Source organism: Bubalus bubalis, chromosome 6 (assembly GCF_019923935.1).
Source record: "Bubalus bubalis isolate 160015118507 breed Murrah chromosome 6, NDDB_SH_1, whole genome shotgun sequence".
Taxonomy (NCBI): domain Eukaryota; kingdom Metazoa; phylum Chordata; class Mammalia; order Artiodactyla; family Bovidae; genus Bubalus; species Bubalus bubalis.
In genome coordinates this window covers 89,438,294-89,451,014 of record NC_059162.1, presented here as the reverse complement: position 1 = coordinate 89,451,014, position 12,721 = coordinate 89,438,294, and the positions used below count along the sequence as shown (strand labels likewise).

Below are 12,721 nucleotides of genomic sequence, written 5' to 3'. Positions count from 1 at the left end.
TATACTTTTGAAATATATTTGTAGAAATAAAGAAAAAAAGAATAGTTTAGGGAATAACTTGTCTCTCTCAGCGCTTACTTAATCTGTTTACTCAGGATTACCAGGCCAATTACCAAGCTGTCTCCTTCCCTCCCCCAGAGGGCCTGAAGGAGGTAAATTTAGGATATCACAATGAGGTCAATGTGCTAATGTTTGTGAAGCGCTTCAGTTTACACAGTGTTTTCATGTTACACTTTGCAACAGCCTTGTGAGGTGAATGCATACCTATTGTGAGAGAGACAGCATGCCCTGGCTGTGTTTCCACTGAACACTGGAGTGAGAGAATTCTAGGGCCGAACCCCGGTCCCAACACACACAAGCTGTGTGAGCTCAGGGCAGCCATTCATCTTCTCTAAGCCTCTGCTTTCCTCATTTACAAAACAGATGTTATACCCACTTTGCAGATGAATGAGATAAAGGCCCAGCACTTCATAGCACTCAGTAACTGTTAGCATTGCTTATCCTTGGATCCTCTGCCAAGGGCCACATTCCCAAAAAGGTATTTAACCCTGGGGCTTGTTATCCCATCTCAGGCAAAAAATATTCATGAGCATCAGAAGGGTTTGAGAAATTCCAGATGAGAAATTCATAATGGGAGCCATTAATAGATACAGTCAGAATGGGTACCTCAGCTTGGTTAATCTAATCAGTGAAACCAGGCCTTATGTGGGAGGTACTGAGAAGAGGTACTATTTTTTCCAGTAGGTTCAGGATATAAACCTAAAGGATGAAGGCCTGGAGGAAACTGAAAATGAAGCCAGTGTGGAGGAAAGGAGGCCTGAGAGGAGAAGGGAGATGGGGTCCTGATGACATCTTTTGACCCTCTCTCCAGCAAGCTCTACCCCGCACATTTAAATTGTATGCACCAATGCATTCTTTTTGGGTGGGGAAGAGTGTCTATGGCTTGCAAGTAAAAGAATGCTATGGATTTGCCCACTGGCCACAGGGTTGTTGAAAGATTAGGGATGCATGCTGGGTGATATGAGTTGGATGGTCTCATTGGAATGAGATACACAGGGCGCATCAGGCCATTGTGGAAATGTTCTACTTCTTAAGCTTAATAGTTATGTATGTGGATTTTTTATGCTCTTCTCTGTGCTTTGCATGTATGAAAAATCTCAGAAAACAAAATTTTATTTAAATCTACCAGTCTCTTTTCTAGAGACAGTTTGGCAATACATATCAATTACAATACACAAAGCCATTAATCAATTTCATTAATTAAATTACCAATTGAAAATGCACATATCTTTTAGCCCTAAAATTCCTCTTCTTTTTTTGGCCACACCTCACAGTGTGCGGAATCTTAGTTCCCTGACCAGGGATGGAACCCATGCCTCCTGCACTGGAAGCACAGAGTTTTAACCACTGGACCACCAGGGAAGACCCCTAAAATTCCTTTCCTTATCCTAAGAAAATATTAAAATCTACACAAAGATTTATGTTCTACACTGTGTATCATTTCCAAAAATGGAAAGAATTTAAGTTTCATCAATAAGGAATTGAGGAAATTATGGTATATTCTTACAATGGAATAGTTATATAGTCAGGAAAAAGAATACAGTGGATTTTTTATGCATTGACAGGGAAAAAATAAACATGTATATAATAATATTAAGTGGAAGGGTGTATCATTTAGAAATTGTGTCCAGGCACCAGTCATAGAAGACCTCATCACAGTGGCTTAAAATCACAGGGAGTTGTTCTCCGATGTTAAAGAAGCCTGGAGCAGGACGATGGGGAGTGGCATGGCTATTCCTTTAAGTTATTGATGTCTCAGCTCTTCTCTTCTGGTCCCCAGTGTGTGACTTCCATCCTCAGAGTCCCTTCATGGCCTAAGATGCCTATGAAACTCTGCCTTCCTATCTGTTTGTAGCTAAGAAGGAGTCAGGCATGCAGGTCAAGAAGCAACAGTTAGAACCGGACATAGAACAACAGACTGGTTCCAAATCGGGAAAGAAGTACATCAAGGCTGTGTATTGTCACCTTGCTTATTTAACTTACATGCAGAGTACATCATGCAAAATGCCAGGCTGGGTGAACCACAAGTTGGAATCAAGATTGCCGGGGGAAATATCAATAACTTCAGGTATGCTGATGACACCACATTTATGGCAGAAAGCGAAGAAGAACTAAAGAGCCTCTTGAAGAAAGTTGAAAGAAGAGAGTGAAAAAGTTGGCTTCAAACTCAACATTTAGAAAACTAAGATCATGGCATCCAGTCCCATCACTTCATGCTAAATAGATGGAGAAACAATGGAAACAGTGAGAGACTTTATTTTCTTGGGCTCCAAAATCACTGCAGATGGTGACTGCAGCCATGAAATTAAAAGACACTTGCTCCTTGGAAGAAAAGCTGTGACCAACCTAGACAGCAGATTAAAAAGCAGAGACATTACTTTGCCAACAAAGGTCCATCTAGTCAAAGCTATGGTTTTTCCAGTAGTCATGTATGGATGTGAGAGTTGGACTATAAAGAAAGCTGAGTGCCAAAGGATTGATGCTTTAGAACTGGGGTGTTGGAGAAGACTCTTGAGAGTCCCTTGGACTACAAAGAGATCCAACCAATCCATCCTAAAGGAAATCAGTCCTGAATATTCATTGGAAGGACTGATACTGAAGCTGAAACTCCAATCCTTTGACCACCTGATGCAAAGAACCAACTCACTAGAAAAGACGATGCTGGGAAAGATTGAAGGTGGGAGGAGAACAGAGAACAGATCATGAGATGGTTGGATGGAATCACCATCATGATGGACATGAGTTTGGGTAGGCTCTGGGAGTTGGTGATGGACAGGGAAGCCTGGCATGCTGCAGTCCATGGGTTCGCAAAGAGTCAGACACAACTGAGCAACTGAACTGAACTGAAGAAGGAGTCAGAGAAAAGGCTGAAAAGACATGCCTCCCACCTGCATCAGCCTGTCTTAAGCAACCTTCTGGGTGCTGTACAACCTGTCTGCTTATATGCTATTGTGTAGAACTTAATTCCCTGCATACATCTTGCTAGAACAAAAGCTGGGCAATGTGGTCTTTATTCTGGGTGGAAGTGTGCCCAGCTAGAGATAAAAATTCTGCACTAGGTGTGTGTGTGTGTGTGTGTGTGTGTGTGTAGAATGCAACATATAGGTTTATAAGCATATAAAATAAACTCTAGAAGCATATACACACTAAAAAATGGTTATGTCTGAAAGTCAAATTAGAATTCTTTTACTTGCTACTCCATATCATCCTGCAGAGAAGGCAATGGCACCCCACTCCAGTACTCTTGGCTGGGAAATCCCATGGGCGGAGGAGCCTGGTAGGCTGCAGTCCATGGGATCGCTAGGAGTCGGACACGACTGAGCGACTTCACTTTCACTTTTCACTTTCATGCACTGGAGAAGGAAATGGCAACCCACTCCAGTGTTCTTGCCTGGAGAATTCCAGGGACGGGGGAGCCTGGTGGGCTGCCGTCTATGGGGTCGCACAGAGTCAGACACGACTGAAGTGACTTAGCTATATCATCCTGAATTAATAAAATTGTTTTCAACCAATATTTATTATTTTTTAAATCAGGAAAGCAACCATAAATATATCTTAATTTTGAATAAAAAAGAGATAATGATGTTAAAGTCCTATAAGGCAAACTTCAGCAAGCATTATGTATTGGCAACAATACCGTATGCCAGGGTTTGAGTATATGTATTTATGCTCATGCATTATTAAGCAGTCTTAAAGCTTTGAGAGGATAGTAGGTATTGAACAAAAGAAAGGTCAAACACAGAAGACATGAAAACTTCTTTTCTGATCTAAAGAAACTAGAAATCTACTGATGACACTTTTATTATGATTCAATGAAGACTTCCTTTTACAAACATTTCATCTCCCCTTGAGATTCACCCAATGAACATTAATTCATTGCCCACCATGAGCCAGGCAATTTATTAGGCTCTTTCAACCTTTCTCATATAATCACTCACAAAAACTCTAGCAGGCAGATACTTTTGTCCCGTTTCATAGATGAGGAAGACAAGCCTCAGAGAGATGAAAGAAGTTAGGGGTTTTGTTTGTTTGCTTTTTAAATTTTCATTTATTTATTTTTTTGGCCTCAAGTTTTCTCTAGTTGTGGTGCATGGGCTTCTCCTCGCAGTGGCTTCTCCTATTGTAGAGCACGGGATCTAGGGTGCATGGACTTCAGTAGCTGTGGCTTGCAGGCTCTACAGTGCAGACTTAGTAGTTATGGTACACAGGCTAAGCTGCCCCATTGCTTGTGGGATCTTAGTTCCCTGACCAGGGATTCAATCCATGTCCCCTGCATCAGCAGGTGGAGTCTTAAGCACTGGGTCACCAGGGAAGTCCCAGTGTTTTTTATAATACCTGGATGACCCGTGTTTCTTGGACTAAGAATTAGCATGTTGGGCGTCAGTGTTTTCTACAAGGGTTAGGACCTGAAACTTTTGAAAGAACCATTCACCTTTTGGGGAAGCATTTCTGAATTGTCCATCACCAACCATTTCTTCTTGGATATCATCATGTTTGTTGATTGGAGCTGTCCTTTAAGTTGATGCACCTCTGGATCCAGAAAAAACATTAAACTGCCTTCCTTCTCCATCAAGTGTACAGTTTTTAAGCTATCACTGGCATTTCAAGTCTTCTGAAAACAGTATATGCATGGTCCACAGCACAGTACAAGCAGTATCTAATAATAGTTTTCACTGAAGAATGTTTTCAGATTCTTGAATAAATCAGATCTTTGGTTGAGACCCTACTGATGATCCCTGAGAAAGCCTTTCCCACCTCACCTCTAGTGTTGACCATTGCTGCTCAACCCTAGTTCTCCCTAACTTCAAAGCTCATCCTTTTACTACCCCATTGGAGGATGTCTCCAAGCTGTATCATCCCCTACCCCTCCTGCAGAGGCCAAGGGATGATAAATGGCAAATATTCCTCACCCAAACTCCCTGTCTCATACCTTAGGAGCCTCAGAGTCTGAGGCTTTCTAAAATTAGGTCAATCACTTCCTTCCTTACCTCCAGCCAGTTTTAACTATAAGCTCTCCTATCCATCTTCCTTACTGGCTGAATTTTCCTCTGTGCTTTCATGGACTACCATAACCCAGCAGTATTTTTCCTATTGCCCTCTTCACTTCCCCTGGGAGTCTGACTTGTTACTCATTTTGGACCTGGTGCCTTGTGAACTTGATAATGGTCTTCCTTACCTTACTCAGCTCTGACGCAAGTGAGGAAGAGCCTTCCCAGTTTTAGTCTCTCCTTAGAGATGGGGCTCTGGATGTCAAGCTACCCCCCACTGCACGTCCAGTGAGTTTCCCGGATGCAGAGGGAGTGGAGAGAACTTGGGCTTTGGACTGAGACAGACTTGGGTTTGAATCGTAGCTATACAATAATTCTGAGTCATGATTTCCTTATTTCTAAAATACAGGTGATAAATGCATTTTTTCCAGACTGCATGTGAGGGTTAAGTGATATAAGTATTTTGTTGCCTAGCACCTAGGAATCATTTAATAACTTTTGTTATTTGTCTTACCTCCAGTATTCTTGATTGAAAATGCCCTAAATTCTCATCATATAACTAAAGGATACTAACATCAATTATAATTAGGCCAAGAGTTACACAGCATAACCATTAAAAGCATGGGCTCCAGGACAGACGGCCTGAGTGTGAATCTCAGTTTCACTGCTTAGTAACTATGTGACCTTGGGCATTTACTTAAACCCTCTGAATATCAGTTTTCTCAACTGCAAAATGAGTTTTATGATTGTACCCACTTCATGGGGTCAAATCACTTAGAATAATGCCTTGACCATTATAAGCACTTAATTTGTACATGATATTATAGTTGTTACCATGTATTGAAGTCTTGTTAAATTCCAGGCTCTATGTTAAACTCTTATTCATCCTTTAGCATTTTCACAATGACTTCGGTCATAGGATCCCTGCCTTTGAGCTAGGGAAACTGAGGTTCAAGTGGAAGGATAGCTTACGCCCTGATTCTAGAGCGAGTAGGTGGCAGAGGCTGGATTCATGACAGGCAGTCACCACCCTTTTCACTCTGCTCTGAGGTTATCTCCCTCTGACTCCGGCTTATTCTCTAAGGAGCCCCCTTGGCTCCTTCCCAACTTCCTATCCTGATATCTCAAGGACATTTCCACATTAATCTTGGTTTCCTTTGCTATTTATGTCCTGTTACCTTTCCCAAGCTTTATCACAAGGGTTGATTAATCAGAAACTGTTTCTCAGAGGCTATGACCCTAAAGGAAATATATTACAGCCTCTGTAACCATTCCTGATCTCAGCTCATGAATGATAGGCTGTTTATCAGAGAGCAGAAGGCAGCCCATTGTTGGGATGTAAAGAAAAGGTGACCAGGTTAGAAGGCCTCATATAAGACATAGGTCTTGGGGACCTGCTGAGTAAGCTGATGTGCGTATGGTTCTTGGTAAACAGGGTATTTTCTTGGGCTCCAAAATCACTGTGGATGGTGACTTCAGCCACCAAACCAAGACACTTGCTCCTTGGAAGAAAAGTTAAAACAAAATTAGGCAGCATATTAAAAAGCAGAGACATTACTTTGAGACAAAGGTCCATATAGTCAAAGCTATGGTTTTTCCAGTAGTCAGGTATGGATGTGAGAGTTGTACTATGAAGAAGGCTGAGTGCCAAAGAATTAATGCTTTCAAAATGGGGTGCTGTAGAAGACTCTTGAGAGTCCCTTGGAAAGCAAGGAGATAAAACCAGTCAATCCTAAAGAAATCAACCCTGAATAGTCACTGGAAGGACCAATGCTGAAGCTGAAACTCCAATCCTTTGGCCATTTGATGTGAAGAGCCAACATACTGGAAAAGACCCTGATGCTAGGAAAGATTGAGGGCAGAAGCAGAAGGGGATGACAGAGGATGAGATGGCTTCATCAACTCAATGCACATGAGTTTGAGCAAACTCTGGAAGATAGTGAAGGACAAGGAAGCCTGCCGTGCTTCAGTCCATGGGGTTGCAGAAGTTTGACATGACTTAGTGACTGAACAACAACCACAAACAGGATGGTGTTGGCCCAAACTGCTAACACTCAGCTCTGCCATCATGTGAAAGGGGTCTTCTAAGAGCAGAGATGCATAGCCACAGAGGTGGTCATGCATTCCGCTTAACAACCAGTAGAAATTAGAATGGTAGCAGCTACCTCTGATTGGAGGCTTCTCATGTGCTAAAGAGGAGGTACACACACCTCCTGGGTGTTAATGCCTACCAGGCCCTGACTTGCCCTTGAAGCTCCAAGAATCCCAAACAACCCAGAGTGCCCCAGAGGCACCATGCTAATTCTTGCCTCTGTGCCTTTATCCATGCATTTCTTCAATCAACACATATCCTAACTATCTATTATGGGTCTTTGGTGGGGGGAATTGTGTCCCTTTCCCCAAAATCCACATCTTAAAGTCCTAACCTCCAATATCTCAGAATTTGACCTGATTTGGAAATAGGGTCATTGCAGATGTAATTAATTAAGAGGAAGTCACACTGGAATAGGGTGAATTGTGTCCTTATAAACAGGGACAATTTGCACACATACACCCGGGGGTAATACCACATGAAGATGAAGGCAGAGAGCAAGGGGATGTGTCTACAAGATGAGAAACACCAAAGACTGCCAGCAAACCACCAGGAGACAGGAGAAAGACATGAAGCAGATTCTTTCTCACAGCTCTCAGAAGGAACCAAGTCTGCAGACCCCTTGATCTCAGATCTCTAGCCTCCAGAAATGTGAGAAAATACATTTCTGTTGCTTTAGTCACCCAGCCTATAACACCTTGCTACAGCAACCCTGACAAACTAATATAGCATCAGACATGAAGTTATGGGGATCAGCACTGAGCAACACAGATGAGGTCCCTGCCCACACTGAGTTTGCCTCTCAATAGAGAATACCCTAAGAATACAAAATTAATTACACTACAACTTCAGGTCATGATAAGTGATGTGAAGGAGACTAAAGCAGGATAAAGGGATGGACAGTGAACGAGGTGCTCAGGGAAAGTATCTGTGAGGAGGGGATATTTTGCATAGAGGCCTGAAAGAAGTGAGGGAGTAAGTCATGCAAAGCTGTGAAGATAGAATATTCCATGTTGGCCCCTTTGTCTGGATGGTGGTCCCCCTTGCCCTCTCTTAACCCTCCCAGCACCAGATGACTCATTCTAGTCTCAGCTTAGATGCCCCCTCTTCCAAAGAAATTTAGCTGACCCCCAAACTAAGCTAAATGCTTCCCTTCTATGGGGCTCCCAAACATCTAGAGTACATGTATCCCTCAACAACTTGTTTTATATATTTTTTGTTAGTTTTGTGTCTTTCTACCTAGATTGTGCTTTCACAGAGGACAGGACCATGTCCTAGTCATTTCTGTGTCCCCAGAGGTCAGCAAAGAATCTGGTGAACAACAAGTGTGATAAGTTTGTTGTATATATGGTTGGATGGATGGATGGATGGACTGATAGATGAATGGATAGAAGAAGTGAATGGAATTATGTTATTTATTCCTAACTACAACCTTGTGGGATAGTTATTATTGTACTTATGATACAGATGAGGAAATCTTGGTCTCACTGAGGAGGGATCTGGTTTATTCACACTATTCATACTGACCGTGTTCTAGGGCACAATTCAACCAGCTTAAATTGTTGAAGGACTTAGATGAGCAAAGTCACACACTGGACCCAAGTTCCTTGAAGGGCACAGCCCTTTACAAATTACACTCTGACATTTCCATTTGTTCCTTCCAATAGCCTGAAAATATATAAACAGGATAACTGTCTTTATTTGACAGACAGGAAAATCCTGATTCAGGGAGGTGAACTGAATTGCCCAGGCTCTCACAGCTAGCAAGTAGAGTGAGGACTCCTGACTCCCTGTTTTCCCATTCGTTGGTGCTGCTGCCCCAACTCACTGACCCTCGGAACCATATCTTAGATGCTTAGAGCTAAGAGGACTTGGACTTCATCTAGGCCAGCCTCTTACAGATGAGGAAGGAGAGGCTCAGAGCTGCATGCCCACCGTCCTTCCTTCAGACTTACCCCATTTCACTTGCTCTAAGAAAGTACCAGAGGGATGCTACTCTGTTCAAAGACAACAGGAGACACCTGCCCTTTGTAACAAAATGAATAAAAAGCAAAACAAAGAAAGAGAAAAGGAAACCATCATCTAGACAGAACCCTAAAACTCATTTTTCCTGGAGAATGGCAAGCTCTTCTTCAGCACCCCTTTCCCTTTAAGATCATAAGATTTTCTGGAGGATTAAATCAGAGGAGGACAGAGTAATGACAAATCCGCCAACCACAGCAGTCCCTCCATTAGCCCTTTAATGAGAAACATGTGAAGAATTGATGCTTTTGAACTGTGGTGCTGGAGAAGACTCTTAAGAGTCCCTTGGATTGCAAGGAGATCCAACCAGTCCATCCTAAAGGAGATCAGTCCCGGGTGTTCATTGGAAGGATGGATATTGAAGCTGAAACTCCAATACTTTGGCCACCTGATGCGAAGAGCTGACTCATTGGAAAAGACCCTGATTCTGGGAAAGATTGAGGGCAGGAGGAGAAGGGGACGACAGAAGATGAGATGGTTGGATGGCATCACCGACTCAGTGGACATGAGTTTGGGTAAACTCCGGGAGTTGGTGATGGACAGGAAGGCCTGGCATGCTGCAGTTCATGGGGTCACAAAGAGTTGGACATGACTGAGTGACTGAACTGAACTGAACTGTGGAGGCGGAGGGGCATGGCAGCAGGGATAGGCAGGGTTCAAGGAGCTTCTCCCTCTCTGGTATTGATGGGGATGGCTGCCTTTCTCCAGTGACCCAGCATTCCTAGTGGGAAATGGAGCGGAGCAGGAGCCCCACCACAGCCAGCAGTCTGCGGGACAGCAAAGGTGACTGTGACTTCACTCCCACCATCCACATGGCCCAGCAGCCCTCTGCTCTGTCCTGGATCTCTGCGCCCAGTTCAAGGTTATGGATTCAACCCAGAGACGTCAAGGTCAGATCCAGGAGCTGCAGTCTGCCCCATTCCATGAACAGGGAGAAAATCAAGCATGCAACACTTTTTGGCATATAATATCTCAAATCTGGTCTAAAGTTGAAGGTTTTTATGATGAAAGCCTGCTTCCACTCCTGTGTTCCAAAAACACGAGCAATATTCACCTCTCACTCAAGGAAAAAACCTCAGTCCCTTCCTTCTACCCTGGGGCCATACCCACAGTCAAATGATGAGCAAGGCAGCTCACCCTACTTGAGAGCTGTCTCCCCAGCAGCACTGTCTCTCCATTCCTGGAGCACCTACCTCAGGTCTGACCTCATCACCTCTTCATGACCTTCTTATAGTAGCAGACCCTCCCTCCCCTGAAAACCTACTCCACCTGTTGACATGCTCTTCCTGCACAATTAACCTGATCAGGTTAGTTCCCAGCTCCAAATACCAGGTTCCTTTCCTGTTTCCTTGTTGTTGTTGTTGTTGTTCAGTCACTAAGTCATGTCTGACTCTTTGTGACCCCATGGACTGCAGCACACCAGGCTTCCTTGTTCTTCATTATCTCCTGGAGTTTGCTCAAACTCATGTCCATTGAGTCAATGATGCCATCCAAACATCTCATCTTCTGTTGCCCCCTTCTCCTTCTGCCCTCAATCTCTCCCAGCATCAAGGTCTTTTCCAATAAGTCAGCTCTTCACATCAGGTGGACCAAGTATTTGGAGCTTTAGCATCAGTCCTTCCAATGAATATTCAAGGTTGATTTCCTTCAGGATTGACTGGTTTGATCTCCTTGGTGTCCAAGGGACTCTCAATAATTTCCCTTGAGATATGTCCAAATTCTTCATCAGGCTCTATATAACCCAACCTCAGCTCCTTATCTCTTACCACCCATTTTTCTCCCCAGAAGCTCTCAGCTGCTTGCAGTTACAGCCACACTGTGCCATGTATCATCTCTATTCACTTCCTCTTGTGACCCTTCTTCTGGAACAACTCCCTCCCCTCACCATCTCCCACCTCTTATTGCACTGCCCAAATGCTACTCAGTATTTGAGACCCAGCACAGACATCATCTCCTGAAGAGGCTTTGCCAGATCTCCTTCACACCAGCCTGGGACAGGGGCCTTCACCTTGCACCCACAGCCCTGTCTTGCTACACCCACAGTGACAGCCACCTAATCCTGTCTCTTTCTCCTGACTCCTCAAAGCTGAGGGCTCTGTTTTACTCATTTCCACATCCCCAGATGCTGGTCAGGGGCCTTCACCTTGCACCCACAGCCCTGTCTTGCTACACCCACAGTGACAGCCACCTAATCCTGTCTCTTTCTCCTGACTCCTCCTCAAAGGTCAGGGCTCTGTTTTACTCATTTCCACATCCCCAGATGCTGGTCAGGGGCCTTCACCTTGCACCCACAGCCCTGTCTTGCTACACCCACAGTGACAGCCACCTAATCCTGTCTCTTTCTCCTGACTCCTCCTCAAAGGTCAGGGCTCTGTTTTACTCATTTCTACATCCCCAGATGCTGGTCAGGGGCCTTCACCTTGCACCCACAGCCCTGTCTTGCTACACCCACAGTGACAGCCACCTAATCCTGTCTCTTTCTCCTGACTCCTCCTCAAAGGTCAGGGCTCTGTTTTACTCATTTCCACATCCCCAGATGCTGGTCAGGGGCCTTCACCTTGCACCCACAGCCCTGTCTTGCTACACCCACAGTAAAAAACATAAGAACTCCATAAATATCTAATGGGTGAATGAATGCATGGTTGATGGAATTGATTTGAAGAGTCAGACAAAACTGAGTGACTGAACAACAACAAATGAGGGAAAGTAAAGAGTCTAGGAGAGTTCCAGGTATTGACACTTTTCGTAAGACTGGAAACACACAACAAATGAAGGTTTAGGGAGCAGATGGCTGCCCAATTGGGTAGAGATGTCCCATAGGCAGTTAGATCTATGTACTTATATGGAGTTAAGAAAAGACTGTATCTGGATGAGGGATATCATTTGGGGAATCACTGCAGTAGGAAACTTGCTCAGAGAAGGATCTAGAGTGAGAAAAACAGGGGCGGGAACCCTGAGGAACACTGTCGTTAAAACATGGGCAGAGGAAGATAGTTCCATGTAAATAACAGAGGCTCCTACTGCTGCTAAGTCTCTTCAGTCGTGTCTGACTCTGCGAGACCCCATAGACGGCAGCCCACCAGGCTTCCCCATCCCTGGGATTCTCTAGGCAAGAACACTGGAGTGGGTTGCCATTTTTTTCTCCAATGCATGAAAGTGAAAAGTGAAAGTGAAGTCGCTCAGTCATGTCCGACTCTTAGCGATCCCATGGACTGCAGCCTTCCAGGCTCCTCCCTCCATGGGATTTACCAGGCAAGAGTACTGAAGTGGGTTGCCAGTGCCTTCTCCGAAATAACAGAGGGGAGACATGGCCAAAGAGGTAGGAGCTGCTGCATCAGAATGTGATGCCACCCAAATCAAGGGATGAGAGCACTCCAAGGGGACCCATGTTTCCAAATGCAGCAGTCACTTCTTCTATTTATTTACTTGGCTGTGCTGGGTCTTAGCTGTGGTATGGGAACTCTTAGTTGCAGCATGTAGGATCAGTTCCCCAACCAGGGATCGAACCTGGGCTCCCTGCATTTGGGGTGCAGAGTCTTAACTACTGGACCACCAAGGA

General features: G+C 44.3%; 1 non-coding gene across 1 annotated transcript; it reads right to left on the bottom strand.

Moving 5' to 3' along the window:
• Nucleotides 1–12,648: 12,648 nt before the first annotated feature.
• TRNAW-CCA lies at nucleotides 12,649–12,721 on the bottom strand. The gene has a single exon. It is a non-coding gene; the product is annotated as a tRNA-Trp (tRNA).